The sequence below is a fragment of the Physeter macrocephalus genome, chromosome 1 (assembly GCF_002837175.3).
Source record: "Physeter macrocephalus isolate SW-GA chromosome 1, ASM283717v5, whole genome shotgun sequence".
NCBI lineage: Eukaryota > Metazoa > Chordata > Mammalia > Artiodactyla > Physeteridae > Physeter > Physeter macrocephalus.
The window spans coordinates 54,561,278-54,581,040 of record NC_041214.2 but is presented as its reverse complement, the minus strand read 5'-3'; the positions used below and the strand labels follow the sequence as shown (position 1 = coordinate 54,581,040).

Below are 19,763 nucleotides of genomic sequence, written 5' to 3'. Positions count from 1 at the left end.
GTCACAGCTTACCCTTCCCCCTCCCCATATCCTCAAGTCCATGCTCTAGTAGGTCTGTGTTTTATTCCCGTCCTACCCCTAGTCTCTTCATGACATTTTTTTTTCTTAGATTCCATATATATGTGTTAGCGTACGGTATTTGTTTTTCTCCTTCTGACTTACTTCACTCTGTAGGTGACTAGTTACAAGTGGCCGCACCAGACCCTCCCTGACTGCTGGGCAGTCAGTGTCTTATAGAGCACCCGAGTCCCCCTCTCGGCACAGCAGTGGACCGCATGCAGCGCACCAACTGGAAAGCTCTGGTCTGGAAAGCCAAAGGAAGAAAGTATTGACATGAATAAAAGAGTGAGAAGAATGACTTAATATATGAAAGATACATGCATATATGTTAGGATAAATATCTGAAAATTACCGGCTTTTCTATTTACTAACTATAATGAGTGAGGAAACATAACAGAAGAAAAGATTGCACTCCCAATAGCAACAAAAATGATGAAATACCTAGGAATAACTTAACAAGAAATATGAGAGATTTATATGAATAAATGACAAGATTTTACTACAAAGTATAAAAGAAGACTTCAGTAAATAGAACCATACCATGTTCTTGGATGGGAGAACTGAATATTATAAAGATGTCAATTTCCTACCAAATTAATTTATAGTTATACTGTAACTCCAATCAAAATCCCAATAGAGTTATTTTTGGAATATGACAAAATCATTCTAAAGTGCAGCTAGAGGACAACCAGCAAAAGTAACTAATACATTTTTTAAAAAATAAATTTATTGGGCTTCCCTGGTGGCGCAGTGGTTGCGCGTCCGCCTGCCGATGCAGGGGAACCGGGTTCGCGCCCCGGTCCAGGATGATGATGATAAAGATGGTACACAGCACAGGATGGAAGTGGGGGATTCTCCAATGAATGGTCCTAGATATTTATTGGTGGGAGTCGGAGGAAGGATTGGAGGGAAAGTGTTGCTGACTTTGTGTTTCTGTGCACGGATCTTCAACTAGAGTCCCACATTCCACTTCTCTCCCAAGCCCTCACCTTCTATTCCCTAGGGTAGGAGGAGGGAAACACCTCACTGATGAGTTTAGAAGAAGAAATAGAGTGTGAGTGGCTCAGAGCCCTCTTCTCTTGGATCTGCTGGGCTGCAGAGAAGCTGAGTGCTGTTCTGCCCTCTGCCTTGTGGCCCCTTATTGAGGAAGTTCCTGCTCCTGCCCTTTGGGGATTCACCGTGGTCTAGCGGGGCCTGGGTTCGGGTGGCCCAGACAGCTTAATCCAGGGGTGAGGTGTATTAACAGACTATTTTGGCTGTTTAATCTTAAATTACAATATTCTAATCAGCTTTACCCAGAAATGAAGGAGACAACATCGGCCTGCACTGCCTGAATCTCTTAATTGGTTTCTAACTCATGAAGGGGAAAGGATATTATTTGTTGGTCCAGTTAAAACTCTAAAACTGGACCAAGTGGTTGGCTAGTTGGGGAAAAAATTTATATCATAATGCATGCCAGTATATGAAGAATAACTTTTATAAATTATTATAAACTATTATAAAGATATAAACTATTAAAAATAAAAACTGGACGACAATATCAAATTTCTGGATCAGAGAAGACTCTCCAAGGTTAAAAACAAATGCAAAGATCCCAAAGGCAAAGATACATAGCTCTAACAAGCTTTAAAAACAGTGTGTACATATAAAGAAGCAAAAGAAAAAAACAAAAAGAATAAAATGACAATTATCAAGCTGGAAAATTATTTCTAGTAAACATTACACAAAATTACTGCCATAAATTTCTCAAGTAAACAGATAAAATGACCAAGAACATGAATACCTCAACAGATGAATGGGGAAAAATATTTAATAGACAATTCACAAAAAGAAAAGTACATATAGTTAATGAATATGTGAAAAATGTCATATTCACAAATGTCCAAAGAGATGCAGTTAAAATGAAACATTCTTTGTCTATCCAGTTGGAAGAAAAGGATAAAATGAGAATGCTAGTACTGGTGAGGGTATAATGAAATGATCACTGTGACTGGTAAGAACATAAATCAGTACCATTTTTCTGAAAAGAAATTTGGCAACATTTATCATGAGTCTTAAAATGCTTATACCTTTTGACTCCAATAAATCTGGGAATCTACCATAAGGAATTTGCAGAAATGCAAAATAAAGACTTACGTGCCTAGGTTTTTATGATGAAATAAATGGAATAATATGTGTATGTCCAACACTAGTAAAGGCAAGTACATTATCATATATTAGAATATGACATGGCCATCAAAATTAAGCTACAAAGAGCTTTAAAATCATCTAAGAACATTTAAAAAATCAAGAACAACAAACTTAGAACCCTCTCTGTTAAAACAAAATGATCTAAGGCAGCTTGTGAGTAGATTTAAAGTTCAGCAAGATTGCCTAGGTTAGAAGTAGGTGAGGGAAAGAGGCCAACAAGAGTAGACAAAAAATAAGAGCAGGAAAGAACCTATTACAAAAACGAAAACAATTGCTCAAGTCTGAACGTTGGCTATGGTTGGGCCGCAAGTCTGACTCTTGGCAAATTCGAAAAGGAAAGATGTTTTAGAACATCACAGCGTGGAATTTGCTAGGGAGGCAACGTGAGATACATACAAAGATTGTTAGGCACGATTAAAGGCACATATGAGGTTCAGCAATATGATTTTTGTGGTGGATCCGCTTGGCAGACATCTGTGATTTTCTCCAGCAACTCTCAGCAGCCTGAAAATAGCAGAAGCCACAGCATCAGAGGCTGAGAAAATGAGTGTGGGGTAAATTCAAGTTTGGAAATCGACACAATGAGGGTGGGAGAAAACCAGGGTGGTAAAAGCATCTAGGGTGCTGGTTTGAGCAATCACTTATTCTCTCAGCAAAACTTATACTTTTTGACATATACTGTGAACCAGGCACTGTCCTAGTTATTCTTGGATACATCAGTGAATGATAACTAAGATCCCTAAATGTGAGAGTGGGGGGCGGGGGACACAGCATAAGGAATAATCACAATAATGTGTGTAATGAGGAAAAAAAGAAATGATTTGCAGGGTGGAGGGAATTGGAAGTGTGGACCAGGAGTGGGTGAGGATGTGTGGCTGGGCAGTGAGACTTTAAGGAAGTGAGGGAGTGAGTCAGGAAGATACCTGGACCACCGGGATCTAGAACGGGCAGTGAGGGAGGAGAGGTGAGGCAAGGACCTGGGTCTTAGATGGGGAGAATGAGAGGGTCTGGGCACAGTTCATACGGGAAAGAAAGAGCAATCAGGAAGCTGTCCCAAGAGTGGGGAATTCCTGAGCTTGGAAACTTAGAGATTCACAACTTTTATCTTAAACTCACTCCCTTTCCTCTCAGAACTATTTTAAGATTTTCTAGTTACACAGGTCCCCAGAGGTGCAGCCTTTTCCCTGCCTTGATTTCAGAGCAAGTGCTGTGTGGGCAGAGTGAAAATTAGGATTTTATAGGAGAAAACGTCTTGATAAAAAATTTTTAGAAGGACTGAGTGACTCACACCTTCCAAAGTGCCTTCTTTAGAGGTTTCAAAATAAAGATAGGATTGTAGGGCACACAGTTGTACAAACAAGGTGATCACAACTTTGTCAGGTAACAACACAGTCCAAAATCATATGCATAGAAAGAAAAGAAAAGGAGGATGGAAGAAAACACCAAAATATCCACTGTGGCTGGCTGTCTTTGGGGTGGGACTACCTAAGCTCTTTTCTTCCTTTGTTTCTTCTTGTTTTACTTTTATAATGGTTGAAGAATCTTTTACTTAAACATAGGCTAGGTTTTTTTCCCTCAATTTTAAATATAGACCTGCTAGAAAGGAAGGGAATGCAATGGACAAAGGATACAAGAGGTAATTAACCTAGGAAATGAAGATAGTAAAGGTAGTATGAAAAGATAGGCTACATCACTAGGAACCACAGAAATGAAAATTGAGCCTTTTAAAATTTATCTTTTTTTGCTCATTACACTGGCAGTTAAAAAAAAGATTCATCAGGTGGAACTGGAAAAAAATGGAGGCAAAGAAATCATCAAGGTAATGGTTCAACAAAATTTCATAGAACTAAAGGAAATATAGCTGACTGAGTGGCCATCAACATAGACGAAAATAGACTCAAGTCAATGCATAGTCTCAAGACATTTCATAGCACAGAGGACATGGATAAGATCTTACAAGTTTCTAGAGGGGAAGGAAAACAGCCTATGCAAAAGAGAGTCATGAATCAGAATAGTTCTGGATTTTTCAACAGCAAAACTGGAAACTAAAAGAAAGTAGAGAAATGTCCTCAAAAATATCAGAAGCAAAATGATTTCCAGCCTGTAATTTTATACCCACCAAACTATCAATCAAATGAAAATAAGACAGAGACATTGTCGAGATCTCATAAATTTACCTCTGATCCACTCCTTTTTAGGGAGGTGACTGGAGGGTGTGCACCACAAAAACTAAGGAGTAAACCAAGAAAGAAAACTGCTGAAAGAAGAGACAGGGAAAGAGAACATCTAGGTTAATGTTAAAGAAAGACCCCCAAATGGCAGCCAGCCCAGATCAGAACAAGTCAGAAGTCTCCAAAAGAAAATTCCTCAGGAATATGATTTGATAGATACCCAATGTCTCCAAACATCTTGAGAGGAATTTAGAGGATTAATGGAGAATTTGCAGTCAAATTGCTAGGAAGTACGTTGAAATATAAGCAAATAAAAATAGGTAATTACTAATTCTAGGGGATACACAAAGTTGTAGAGGAAAGGGAATATAAATCATAGTACAACTCCTGACTCAGTTTGAATAAAGTCCAAACAGTCATCAGAATGTAAACACTGACTATCTCTCTAATCAAAGTTGTGATGTGACTCTGATGGGAGGATGGGGGACTAGGAAGGGGCATTATATGGTGGGGAGAAGAGAGCTAAATCATTTTCTTTCATAGAAAAAAGTTTAAAAAAGGATGCGTAAGCCAGACACCTCTTCTCCCTTTGGACACTCTTAGGCCTGGATGGGAAGTTATGAGAAAGGCAGACAGCCTGAGGATAAAGGTGACACACTGGAAATAGATAGCAGAATGGAAAGATAGAATCTGGGTCCTTGGTGATCTAGCACTGAATTAACCAACCCTGGAATCTACTGAGATCGACTTGGTGTGCAAAGACCTCAGTGATGACGCTGTGAACATCTGTGGCTTCCATATTCAAGTTCTTGGCACAACTAACCCCACAAGGTGGCACATCCTTGAAGATTTTCTACTCTAAAAGCAAAGAAGAAGTCAGTGTTAATGATAAGATACATTATTATTAAACACGAACAATGTGCCATGTCCTTCAGGCTACCTGAAGATTGATAGCCCTTTCAGACTATGAATTTTACTGCCTCTGGTCTTAAATCTTTGCACACACAGAATTATTGAAAGAAGAAAATGACTTCACCTAAAATGGGCTCTAATATTTTATAGAAGTTTATGCTTTTAAGGTATAATTTCAACACATGACAAGTTACTGTTCTAAAGAAACACTATTATGTGCTAGCTACTTCAGAAATGTTAAACTAAAGAAACGAGTAAGACTATGATAATTTCTACAAGGACTTTCAAATATATAGAATTACGAAAAAAAAAAAAAGTATCCTTAACAGGACAAAAAAATAAATAAAAATAAAGACAATGATAGGTGGAATTTTTTAAAACTCATGAAACTCACCTTTAAAATAAACATATTATAATCACAGTGTTGGAATTAATGTTATCAATGTTTGCTGGTATTGCTGGAGATTCAAGGAAGCTGATTCAATCTCTAACCGTTTATCTCAAGTAGCCAAAAAAAGAAATTCACCTATAAGCTAATAATATATGATGACAATTGCTTATAATTTTTAAGTTCTCTGGATGTGCTAGGCATTATATTCAATACTTTATGTGCATATTTTCATTTAATTTTTACAGTTATCTTAGGAAGGGAGGTATTGTTATTATTCCCATTTGGCTTGAGAAAAGTATAGTTCAGGGAAATAGGATCTGAGCCTGGATATGTTTGGGTCCAGAGCCTGGGCTTTTGGATCCAAAACCTGGGCTTTAACTGCTGTGCTGTATGCGCTCTCATTAAAGGTGAAGAAATCTGGTATCAGATATGAGAATGATGTCTCGACCATTTCTATACTAGACATTCAGTGTAGATATGTTAATGGGGCCCAAGTGCTCTCTGAATGCAGGTACACACACCTGGTATTTCTCCCAGCTCCGATCTCTCTTTATGCTCAGACGTACTTGACCCCGGACTGGCTGTGCCGTGTAAATACTGCTTTCATATTTGTGTGGGGTTTTCGTATTCTATCTGTAGGTCTTCCACTTACCATATGGTGATGTCTGGTTTTGACTGCATGCTCACATCGACCAAGGAGCATGTCTGTCTCGCCTGCTTGTTACAGAGCTCCATCCCAGTCCTAAGTTCTGACCATCATTCACGCAAACTGCAAGTAGGAAAAATGAGTGAGCAGGAGGGGCTCAGAGGGGGAGGCAATGATCAAACCGCACTCACACACAGAGAGGGGAGCCATCTGAACCAAGTGTAAAGGGGAGCATGGGCCCTCTTGGCACCCAACAGAGAATCACAGTCTGATTCTCCTGATATGGCCACCATTGGCCTGCCACCCTCCAAAGAGATTTCATTTGCTTGCCAAGGAATTGGTCCAAAATGGCTTGTGAAAAATGTCCCAGCAGGCTCTTGACAAACCCTGAAATGAGATGGGAAAGCGTTAAACAGGATTGGATTGTCAATAAATGATATGTAAGAACATCAACATAAAAAGCTTTTATGAAAAAATAAAAAAGCTTTTATGTCTGTCTCAACTATTTAATCTCTGACAGTTCAGAAATGCATCTTCCCTGCCCTGGTGTTAATAAACACTGACATTTGAAGTGAAGCGAGCTGTTTCAATATCCTTTGGAAATGGAAATGGAGGTGTTGAGAGACTGCAGATGAACTCAGCTGCTTTTAGTTGTTTCCAGCAGGAAGTTGTTCCAAATAACCTACGACATTACCAGAAATAGGAGGCGTTGGAAGTTTCTTTACATGGAGTGAGGATTCCAGAGGGAATGATCAGAAGTTTTCTTAGAAAAAAACATCATAATGGCAGGAGATGGAGAAAGATCTTCTAAGGAATACAGAATTAAAAATATGCGAGATACCAGAAACTGAGAGAGGCTTGCCTTTTGGACTATGGTTTAGGGATATAAAGAATTATGGGATGAACTGGCCTCTAGTTTGCAGAGAGTAAAGGCAAAGACCCCAGTGACATCAGTCCAATAACTGGTCATACTTAGAGACTGGGGCTATGGGCATCGCCTTTGCTGGGAATACAACAAAGCTGTGAAGAATCCATTGTTCTGGTGACCCTGGAGACTCCTCTTCCTGGAAGGTTGGGAAGAGAAATCTTTGGTTCCAAGAAAGCTCACCTCTTGGAAAATTAGCAGTGCTGCTCAGTGGCTTGGAATCCTCTGTGCATTCGTTGTAATTTGGGATGCTATCTACGGTAGGAATTATGAACATTACCCATGTATTCATTACCCGTTATTCATTTTATAATTTTAAGTAGTTATAGAAGTTTATAGTTGTTGCTGTGTTTTATGGCACATCATTTGTGGCCCCTGTGATGTATGAAATGATGAAATCCAGACAGAAGACAACGCCAATTATGAACTTTCCTATGGGAAAATAGACCATGTTTCTTAATGTTGTAATTACAGGTATATTCACATAAGTACAGAAAAAAAATTCCTAAGACATCAAATATTGACAGTGAATTTTTAATTCTTCATTCAGATGTTTCTTTGATTTCTGAAATGTATATAATAAGCATATATTATTTTATAATAAAAAATAACAGGTTATTTTGGAACAGAAACACAGTACTGTCTACTCCACAGCTGAATCAGAACAATCCAAAAATCCTCTGTAATGGGGGATAAGAATGCAGTTACACCATAATTTAAAAATAGGAAATACTGAAGAGTAAGTACTGGGGATATACGAGAAGGTGTCTTCAGTTCTCAGGTGTTGGAAATAAGGTCAAAAGCCAGTTGTTCACAGGGGAATGTGGCTGCTGTCTTTCTACAGGAATTCTGTTAGTCTAGGAGTCATCACCCATTAGTTTGAAGCTACCTCAGGACTGTGTATGAAGTCCAGAAAGAACTGTGATGGCTTCACTCAGTCCATCTGGAAGATTCTTCTGGACAGGAGCCTTGGCCTGGTCTCACTACTGAAAGCCTAGGAGACACACACACACACACACACACACACACACACACACACACACACACACAGAGAGAGAGAGAGAGAGAGAGAGAGAGAGAGAAAGAGAGAGAGCGCCTAACTTGCTTCCTGACTCAGTCTTGTGTTATACCTGCACTTGAAGGAAACATCTGTTCGTCAGGCAAAGAGTAAATATTTTAAATACTCATGGGTCAGACCCTATCACCGCTTTTGGATCAGCTTTGGAAATGAAAATTTCAAAGTCCCATTCGGCAAGATAGAGGGTCCCACTTTGGTTCCCTCCAGCAATTCAGTGAACAGCAGTTATGTAAGGACCTTTGTCGTAGAAAGACTTTGCTAGACCTTTGCTTTGACTTGGCTCTGTATCATCCCAGTGACTCTGGGAAAATCTACTACTGACATCTGGTCACTTGCCTTCCGTAGATGACCCCCAATAATTCCTTCCTCTTCCTATTTATACCCTTGTGTAGTCCCCTCTCACCCTGTATGAGGTAAATAAATGGGAACAAGTATTTTTATTTATATTGTATATATAAGAAACTGAGACTCAAAGGAGTTAAGTAACTTGATTAGTATAATGGGCTATAGGGACAAGAATTTTGTATCACCTGATATCAAATCCAAGACTTTGTTCACCTTCTCATGATGCTGTTCCTTGGAAGGAGACGAAATGAAATGAGTGAAATCAGTTATTTTCCATTTATTCAAATGGTTGCTCACAGGGTTAAACAGTGCTCTCACACCCAGAGGCAATGTACAAACACGTTTACCCTGCAAAATTCTTTTCTGTTAAATACATTGATAAATGATGAGTAACATCAAGAGGCATGTGTACCCCCCTTTCCTCCTCTCAACCCACCCCCTCTTCTGTTGGTGCAGAGATAGATTTACATAACATCCTGGTTGCCATGGCTGATATTGTCCTCTGTTAACTCTTAAAGGAAGGAGTCGTGTAAAAGCCTGTAAATGACCGCATGAATTATGCATAAGGGCTCAACTCAAGTCATGCATGTAAAATGGGCATTAAGAACACAAGCTTGACTCTCTTTTTCTTTTATAAAGAGTTCCCACACGGGGCTTGCTAGCCTAGTCTGAAGCTCTCTCGTAGAATGAAATGGAGTTTGATTTATTGGTTTGAACTAATTTACAAAATGGAGACCAGTAACCAAGAAAATCAAGTTATATAAACACAGTTGGCACCTGGCAAATGATAACAATTTGCTTTTTAAAGTTTCCGTGTACCTTGTAGAACGTTATATAATACTCTGTGCGCACAGTGAGTGACGAAATCTGATCCTTTCTTCTGCCCAGCCAAGAAGAACCAGTGAATGATATGCTGAAAAGCTCAGAAGGTACCAGAGGAGGTTCATATTCAAGTCCCATCTCGTGTTCTCCAAACTTACTCTCTATGATGCCTTTCGAGATCAAACTGAGTCTCCGTGAAATCATCTTACACCAGAGGGACAGACCACTGCTACTTTAGGAAGATGGCGATGCAGGGGTATCCCCTGCTCTTTACCACGGCAGCCAACCTTCTTTCCACATCAGCTGTCCAAGACCCAGTCCAGTTAGTTCAAACCCATCTTCTCACCAAATTCCTAGGCGCCTAAAGATTCATGGACACCTCAACAGCGGTGTCTGGTCTGTCCTTTTGTCTGAGACTCTAACTGAACTCTAGTATGGCCTGTTGGAAAAAAGCATCCCTATATGGTTGGACTGAATCTTATTTGGGAGAAGTTGTTTTTGTTTTTCAACCACACACAAGTACAGCTTGTTGATGCTTTCCAATGGGCAATGGAAAAGTCAAGATTTGGGTCAGCTGGCATGCATGCCTAGTCCAAGCCATGGCCATCCCCACCAGGCTTCTGGCCCCTGATGTGGTCTCCCTGCCACCGCTGCTCACTCCACACAGCAGCTGAAATCACTGATGGCTTCTCATCACACGTAGAATAAAGTCCAAGCCCCTAACCCTGGCCTACGAGGCCTCCGGTGTTGTGGCCCTGCCTGGCTTTCCTAACTAATTTTGTACCACCCTCCTCTTGTCCATCACTTTCCAGCCCTCGTTTCCTTTCGGTTTTTTGAACATATTAAGCTTACTTCTACCTTCAGTCTTGTTCCTCTTTGCCTAACGCCCTATCATTGCCTTTCCAGCTCCTTCCTGTCATTTCCATTTCTTATTAAAAATCACTTCTCACAAAAATCCTTCCCTGACCACCCAATCTGAATTAATAGCTCGAGCACATAACTTGGTTTTACTTTCATCTTATTACTTCCTGATAGTTCCTTGTTTATTCCATCTGTTTTACTGTCTGGCTTTCCCCTACCAAACTGTAAGCTCCAAAGGCAAGAACCTTATACGTAGAACACTGGCTGGCACTAACAAGACACTCAATGTTTGTTGAATGAGAAAATGAATGAATAAATGCCTTTGCTTTCATTGGGATCAGTCATTTTAGAAAAATATGTTGGTTTCATCTGAATTGATTCAGTCATTTTGTAAAAACAAATCTTTCCCAGTTAAAATCAATTCATAGTTTAATAAAATTTGCTATGTGAGCCAGCTCAAGTTTCTGTAAGTTAGTGTGCTATACCCCTCATATATACAATTCAGATCTGTGACTCAGATACCTGAAAACGTCATTTGAGTTACAATTACTAGTCCTGAGACTGCCTTACTTTGCCTTTTTTCTGGGCTTCAAGGACCCAACACAAGTCCTATGTTTTCTTTAAGTTTCTTTGACCAAAAGAATTGCTCTCCTCCTTAGCTCCCCCCTCCTTTTATAGCACTGAGTATTCCACTCAGCAGCCCTTGGGGAGAGGTGGCTATTAGATAATCTCTGCTCTATTGGGAGGAATTTGCATGTGGGTTGTTAACTCTTTAAGGCAGCATGAGGATCTGTGTCCCTTAATTTCTCCTGGGCTTCTGTCTTGGACCCTTTCACACTGTGTTTGTCCTATGGATATTCTGTTGACCTGCAGACCCAACTCCAGTGGCTTTTTCTCCAGTTTTTTAAATTTTTAAATGAGTGTCGGGGCTTCCCTGGTGGCGCAGTGGTTGAGAGCCCGCCTGCCAGTGCAGGGGACATGGGTTCCTGCCCCGGTCCGGGAGGGTCCCACATGTCCCGGAGAGGCTGGGCCCGTGAGCCATGGCCGGTGAGCCTGCGTGTCCGGAGCCTGTGCTCCGCAACGGGAGAGGCCACAACAGTGAGAGGCCCGCGTACCGCAAAAAAAAAAAAAAAAAAAAAAAAATGAGTGTCAACTCTTAGCAGTGGTGGGTCCCAGGACAGTGTGCCCCTAATTTTGGCCATGATCAGTGGCAGTGGGCAGGGCAGAATTCAAAGCAGGGGCTCTTTCCAAGATGCCTGAAATAGTAGAGTGCTTCCCCTTCTCCTTGTGGTTGAGATCCCGTGAAGTCATTCCTAGCCAGAAATGGGTTATGAAAAGGCAACAGCTAGATCCCTTTATCTCCCATAATAGCTTTTCCCAAAAGAGGGAGATCTTTCCAGCTGAGATAAAGCCTAATTTTAGCTGATGCTGCTGGGCATCCTGGACCATGACAGTCCCCCCTCCATGGCCAGGGACCCATTAGCATCCTTGGCAGATAAATGATGATGCATTAGCAACCGACTCCAGACATCTTCTTCCCCTGGAAAGGGGTTTGAATCTTGGAAGAAATCATGTCCTTAGTGTAAAGACATGGTGAAAAAAATCTTGCCTTTCTTCACAGCAGACAAACCTTCCCCTCTCCATAGAAAAACTGTTACTCCTAGGTGATTCTTTTGCTAAGACACTTGGCATGAGGGTGGGGCATCGGAGTTACAATCTTAGGTTCTGGGACTACCATCTAAGGAAGGTACATTCAAATGACTGAAAAGTGCAAGGAAAATTCCTGCCCCCAATTCTCTCTCACAGGCAAGGATTTTCTTCTTCCCCACAGATCAATTCTTTTGTGTTGAAAGCTTTTCTGCTTTTCAGTACTTTTATTAAAACATAACTCTCCCTGACAGGGATGGACTCTAAGACATTCATCAGGGGGTGGGTTATGGGTATGGACCCTCAGGTACACTGCTATAATACACTGTTACAATACACATAACCCTGTTATAATAATGTACTGATCCTATAGTGCAGAGTTTACCACATTGCTTTTTTCTTGATTGTCACCCCACCAAGTAGACAGGGACCCTAGAGACCAGACAATTTATCATATCCATCTTTTCACCTGCAGGGTCATAATGGGTCCTTAAGAAATATTTCTGAATGAATGACCGACATTGCTAGATGCTTCCAAGTCTAGAAGATAGCTGAGCCGAGGAATAAAACACAGATGCTGGCGCAAGAGTAGTGGGGAGGGGGTCTCCACAAAGAAAGGGAAGAAGATCCCAAGACTTCTGAATCATTCAACCTTGGTGACACCCAACACATGGTGACAAGGAAAGCTGCTTCACTGGGGAGAAAGTGAAAGTTTTCGGGAGATGCCATGTACATTTTTGAAACACTTTCTCTGTCCTACCGACAAGCCAAGGCCCCTCCTTCTGTGACTGTGACGACTGAGCGAAGCCATTTCATCTCCTCACTCATCAGTAAAATTCTTCCCGTGCTACAGCATTTGGAGTGTGAATTCTAAAGATAACCCTGGGAACTGCTCCTTCACGAAACCGAGGGAGTTACTGCGGGCTTCAGGGCGGGCTGTGCCCGAGATAATGGCAACTTGATTTTCTGAGGTCACATCTCCCCCTGAAAGGAGAAAGCAGCGTTGCTCTGCTGACCGCAGGCTGGGGGCTGAGGCTTGGTGTGGCTGCACGGCTGCAGGATGGTCTGCACTGCGCATACGGTGATAGACGGGGGGTGATAGACTGGCAGGCCCGATACTGCGCAGCCCCCGTGCAGCTTTCCACACAGAGTGAGGCAGGATCCTGGGGGCTTGGCCGGATGTACCATTCCCTAAAACAGAGGGCAGTCAGCTCAGCAGAATGCTTTCAGAAAGAGTTTCTAGCATGCTGTCAAGATGTGTATTTGTCACCAAGTGGTGTGTGTATTCCTCTGGCACTTTCTTTCAAGGAGCTGTTGATGCTTCTGTCCAAGTTTCATGACAACAGCAACAACTAATCCTTATTAACCACTTATTTTGTGCGAGGCATAGTTCTAAGTGGTCGTGAATGTACGAATTCACCTAATCCTCATAGCATCCTCATTTCACAGATAGGAACCAGATAAAGACAGGCACATTTTCAGGGCTGCACCTTAGGGGTCCTCTTCCCATTTGAGAGCGAAGTTTTGTAACAAGGTCTGGGCTTTCGGTTTCCCATCTCAGAGAGGCTCTGTCTTGCTGGTTCTGCCTCCTTATCGGCCGCCCTCTTGGGGGCCCCTCACCCTAATCCTTCATTTCCACTGTGTGTCTGGCAGTCAGTTCTGACCTCTGTCTGTCTGAGTGCCCTGGGCTCGTACCCACAGCCCACAAGCCAGCCCCGCCTTACCCCAGCACCCAGCTGGCCTCTGGAACCCTTGCCTGGGGTCAGAGCGGGTAGTTCCACAGGCTGCCGGGCTCTGGGAGTAAAACACAGGGTGGGGCGGAAACACCAGGTCCTCTTGTGAAAGCAGATTTAGCATCTCCACGCGCAACCCCCACTCAGCAGCGGGCAGGGCTCCCTGTGGAGGAAGAGGGAACCCATCTACATTCCATTTTCACCAGCGGGAGCGCTCTCCATCTTCCGAGACTTTGGAGAGAAACCTCAAGTCCATAGACTTAGAGTTACTTCTTTGAAAATCCCCAAACAGAGCCCCCAAAACATCACCCGGAATCCAGCTCCTCTAAGATACCCTCACTCAAATCCCCACCAAATAGCCACTCTTCCCACCCAATTCTTTACCTTTTATCTTATCTTCTGTGCATTGCATCATTTAAACCCCGCTTTAGCCACTTCTCATCCCCCATCTTACTAGCCAATCCACACCTGACCTCACTGCCTTGCCTTTCAGCAACCAATATCCTGGGTTGTATTCGTTGCTCTGGCTTGTTCTCCGTTTTGTGCGTTATACTGTTTCCTTAAGTAGAATGTAGATCTGGGAAGTCATCTACTGTACTCCCAGGATCTAGCCCAAGGCTGGGCAGGAAACAAATAGCTCAGAAATAGACTCTGCTGTTGATGAGGTGCCATATTGACTCCTCATTACATGGGCATCAAGAATTCTGAGGGTGGATGGAGACCTTCTTTAAAACTGTGGCCTTCTCCATTGCTGTCTGCCTCTCTTCTATACAATCTATGAATCTAGACTAACCTCCTACTTGTTTCTTTAGACATTATTTTTTAGGTCTTCATAGACTTTTTTTTTTTTTTTTTTTTTTTTTGCGGTATGCGGGCCTCTCACTGTTGTGGCCTCTCCCGTTGCGGAGCACAGGCTCCAGATGCGCAGGCTCAGCGGCCATGGCTCACGGGCCCAGCCGCTCCGCGGCATGTGGGATCGTCCCGGACCGCGGCACGAACCCGCGTCCCCTGCATCGGAAGGCGGACTCTCAACCACTGCACCACCAGGGAAGCCCTCCATAGATTTTAAAACAGGCCTTACCCGTGTCCCCTGCATCGGCAGGCAGACTCTCAACCACTGCGCCACCAGGGAAGCCCTTCATAGACTTTTTTAAAGAGCAATCTTAGATTCACAGCAAAATTGAGTAGAAAGTACAGAGGTTTCCCATCTACCCTGTGTCCCCACATATGCCCTTGTTTCCTCTACTATCAACATCCTGCACCAGTGTGGTACATGTGTTACAATCAGTGAACCTAGATCAACACATCATGATCACCCAGAGGCCATAGTTTACATTAGGGTTCACTCTTGGTGTTTTACAGCTTATGGGTTTGGACAAGTACATAATGACATGTGTCCGTCAGTACAGTATTGTACAGAGTACTTCCACAGCCCTAAATATCCTCTGTGCCCTGCCTGTTTATCCCTCCCTTGCCCTTAACCTCTGGCAACCACTGATCTTTTTATCGTCTCCACAGTTTTGCCTTTTCCAGAATGTCATAGCATTTAGAATGTTTCGGTGTGTAGCCTTTTCAGATTGCACCTTCTACTTTTCATCTTTCAATTACTTCCTTTGTAGGACCCTTTTCAAATTCAGGGTTTGGGTCCCTGGATGTCGTGGGTAGTCACATGGTGAGCATAGCCTGTAGGGTATCCACGTAAAGAGAAAGACAAGGTAACACTATGAGTACAGCTCTAGGGATCTTCAAGGGCCAGAAATTCCCCTCCCACTCTACCTTATGCTGAGACTTCCCTTTAGCTTAAGATGTTGAAGTTCCCTCTTAAAATACAGACATAGTGTCTGGAAAGTATGATTATTATTAAATTATTAAATATTAACGTACTGACTCAGATGACTAGAATAGCTAAAGGATAATAAGAATCTGGGTGAATGTGCCCAAAAGGTAGCGCTTCTGGGAGCCAAGGAACTGAATGAGGAGTTTCTTGGGTTGTATGTACTTCACAGTCTGGAAACCTGGAAAAGTGGAGTAAGATAGGAAAATGCATGATATAGTGGAAAGAACACACTCTTGGGAGTCAAGGAACAGAATAAATTATTCCCTAATATCTTAGTTATCTATTTCTGTGTAGCAAATTACCCCCAAAACTTAGTGGTATGGAGCCATAAATATTTGTTACCTCACAATTTCTATGTGCCTTGAGCTTGAAAGTGGCTTAGCTGGGTGATTCTGGCTCATAGTCTCTCACGAGCCTGTAGTCAAGACAAGTCAGATGAGGCTGCAGTCATGTGAACACCTGACTGGGACTACATCCTTTTCCAAGGTGGCTCACTCACAAGGCTGTTGGCAGGAGCCTCAGTTCTTTGCTGGCTGTTGGAAGGGGGCCTTAGTTCTCTCTGTAGGGCTGCTTGAGTGCCCTTACAACATGGCCACTGGCTTCTCTCAGATGAGTTATCCAAGAGAGAGCAGGGAGAAGGCCACAGTGCTTTTTATGAACTTGTCATGACACGGTCATTTCTACCATATTCTATATGTTAGATGACAGTCACTAAGTCCAGTCCATGCTGAAAGGGAGAGGAATGAGTATGCTCTACTGTTTTAAGAAGGAATTTTGAAGAATTCTGTGGACATATTTTAAAACCACTATATCTGTGCTGTATGTATTTACACAGTCTGGACTACTGGAAAAGTGGAGAGAGAGCGAGAAACGTGGTGTAGGGGAAAGAATAATCTGTTTGGGATCGAAGACCTGGCTTGAGTTCTGGCTTTTCCATTCACCAGCTGGTGACTCCTAGAAAATCACAAGTGCTCTGAAACTTAGTTTCCGTTATCAGAATTAAATGGACAGTAGGCCTTCCCTACAAGCTGCAGAAAGTCTTATAGAGGGCTAAGGGTGATGTGTGTGAAAACCTATTTGTATATCACAAAATGCTATGCAGACTTACACTGCTTTTATATTCAGGCTGGCTTTACATGTGGTTGAGGGAAACATCCATAGCAAAATTTACCCTGTTCCTCTGTGGGCAGAACACAAACCTCTGCCCCTTTCTCATCTGCTGGTCACAGAGTTCCTACCCAGTTTTATTTCAGGATCAGGCTTTTAGATTTCAGGGGCCAGAAATCTGAAACCCTGAAATCATGGGGTTAGGCCTTCTTGTTATGTACCCTTTCCCGAGTTCCTCTGGAGGCCTGGGTGAAACATTCTATACAGGCTGTAGTCCTATTTCTTGTAGAAACAAGTTGAAGACATCTCTAATTAAGATCAGATAGACTCCACTTCAGAAACAGATGTTGCATTTTTGTGCCAACAGAACATTTTATTTGCAGCCCTTTCTCTCCCTATTGCTAAGCCATACTTGATTTTCTGTTTTATTTAGTTACATGGTGGCAAATTTTCATCAAAATGATGTAAAGACAGATTTGTGTATTGGGGATGCTATGATTTTCTTTCTTTTAAACTCACTTCTGTTGTTTATGGCATTCCAGGTCCCTTCTTTAAAGAACTCTTTGTGTGTGAGTCATCAAGCACTGAAAAATGTAAACCTGAGAGGCTTGTAATGAGATCAAATGATGTATTCGTTCCAAGGGACCCTGTGAGTTCCACCTTCACCTACCTAAAAGCTTTCCATGTTGGGAAGGATTTTGGAAATGTAGAAGACAGTAGACATTCAGATTTTAGAGAGTAATCAGTGAAATCAGTTTCAGCAGTGTAGTCATCCGAGCAGTCATCCTCTGAAATATTCTCTAGATGTACACTTAAGAGGGAAGGAAATACACCTTGAAAACTGGAAACGGGCTCCTTCAAAGTTCACTGTAACATTTATTTCTCAGTCATGCCAGAACCACCAGCCAACCATGTGTGGCTTTCTCTGGTGTGATGCCTGAAGAGGACACCATTTTTTTTAGATTCTTGGTCCACCCAGCATTTCCACTCTTTTGGAGCACGATGGACCATAGTAGATTGAGCCCAGATTACCTTCGGGGCAGATCTCCCCTTGCAACACAGCCAGGGGATTCCTGTTGTCTCAAGGTATTCAAAACTCTTACAGTAAAGTCGGCTTAAATCCTCTACAAAACATTTACTAAGAGATGATAAATAATTTTTTTAAGCCAAAAGATTGGAGAAAGTAGAGGAAGACAGGGATTAGTATGGCTCCAAATTCGAAATCACTTTTCCTACCCAATCCCCTTTATTTTCTATGGCAGAGATTGAGAGTTGTCCCAGTGTCAGATATTTCCTTTTACTCTCTAGAATATACAGAAATATGCCTCTAGTTTTTAACTGGACATAAGGTTACCCAACATCACTTGCTGCTAGGTGCACCATGTACCTAAGTTCTGGAGGGTGGTACGTTAAACAGAAATAGGGTCTGCACCTCCCAGGAAATTTTCTTGAAAGGAGCAGTGCATGCTCCTCTCTTCTTTCCTTCTTCCTAAGGCCTGGAATGCAGATGTGATGGCGAGAATTGGAGCTGCCATCTTGGATTGGGAGATGATGTTGGAAATGGGAACCACAGAGGCACAGGATAAAAAGAGCCTGGCCCATCCTTCAACTCCATGCATCCACTGAAAGATTGTCCATCTGGCATCTTTGCCCTACCATGTTGCCTCTTGGTGTTGTGGCCACAGGATCAGTGTCACCTGGTGGTTAAGAATGCCAGCTTTCAAAGTCAGGTGATTTGCGGTAGAAATCCTGGCTTCACCACTTACTAGCTGTGTGACCTTGGGCAAATTGTTTAATCTCTCTGTTAGGATCATGTAGTGCCATGTAACAAATTCCTCCCACTTGGCATACTCATACATTTTAGGTCAGAAATTTAGACAGGGCACAGCAGGACAGTTGGTCTCTGCTCCCTGATGTCCGGGGCCTTGGCTGGAAACTCACAGGCTGGGGGCTGAAATCACCTGAAGTCTCCCTCACTCACACATCAAGCTGTTGAGGCTGGCTGTCAGCTGGGACCTCAGCCGAGACTGTCAGCCAGAGCGCCTGCACACAGCCTCTTCATGTGGCCAGGGCTTCTTCTCCATGGTGGTTATATTCCTCCAGTGAGTGTCCGGAGAAAGCCAAGTGGAAACTGGATCACCTTTGCTGACCTAGCCCTAGAAGTCACACAGCATTGCTTCTGCCACATTCTGTTCATTGAGACAGCCACACACGCCCACCCAGTTTTCTAGGGGAGGGGAGATAGATACCAACTCTTGATGGGGAAGTGAAAAGGTTCTTGAAGAGCATGTGTGCTTGGAAATATTGTTGGAGCTAATTTTGGAAAAGAGAGTCTGCCATACTGTCTAAAGCTTCCCGATCTTCATCTGCAAATGAGGATAACCATATGGCAGGGGAGACACTGAAAATATTTAATCAGGAGTACAACCTAGACACTGCCCAATCACGAGTCAGCAGCATTAACACTTTAGTCTAGAGAACAACAGTCCTGGAGGTCCCCAGAGGAGAGTAACGTTAGACAGCATGCTGCGTACGTGGGGAGAGTGGGAGCTGCCATACAGGGGTCCCAGGGCAGTGAATATTTTACCAGCCAGTAAGGAAATATTTCAGTAGCTTATAAACCTACTGTTGCACACAGGCTGAATGTCAGCTCTGCTCATTGGGTTGTTTTGAGGATTAAATAAGACACTGCATAGAAAGTGTTTGGCATATGGTAAATACAGAATAAACAACAGCTATTATTGTTACAGCTGGTTTTGGTAGCTTTCCAATCGAACGTGCAATGTAGAGTTTAAATCTTAAAAACATGAGACACCCCTCATCCCACCAATGTTTTCTCTCTCCTTTAACATGAGGACACACTATCTCCACCTCAAGAGCTTATAGGGCATGTGAGCACCCAAGGTCTTTAACAAAACAAGTGGATGACATTTCAATGGATAGATTTTTCTTAAGAAATAAGGAGCCTGTTTTTTTCCCCTCTTACTGGAAACCATGAGCCAATGACAGTATTCCTCTGTATAAGTCTCTTCAACAGT

At 42.5% G+C, this 19,763-nt stretch overlaps 1 long non-coding RNA gene across 1 annotated transcript in view; it reads left to right on the top strand.

The window, feature by feature from the left end:
• The window catches only part of LOC102977313 (uncharacterized), a 41,037-nt gene extending 30,426 nt beyond the window's left edge, over positions 1-10,611 (top strand). The window contains exon 4 of the long non-coding RNA XR_002891803.3: positions 9,607-10,611. This is a non-coding gene — a long non-coding RNA (uncharacterized lncRNA). The remainder of the gene's footprint in view (positions 1-9,606) is intronic.
• Positions 10,612-19,763: the final 9,152 nt, after the last annotated feature.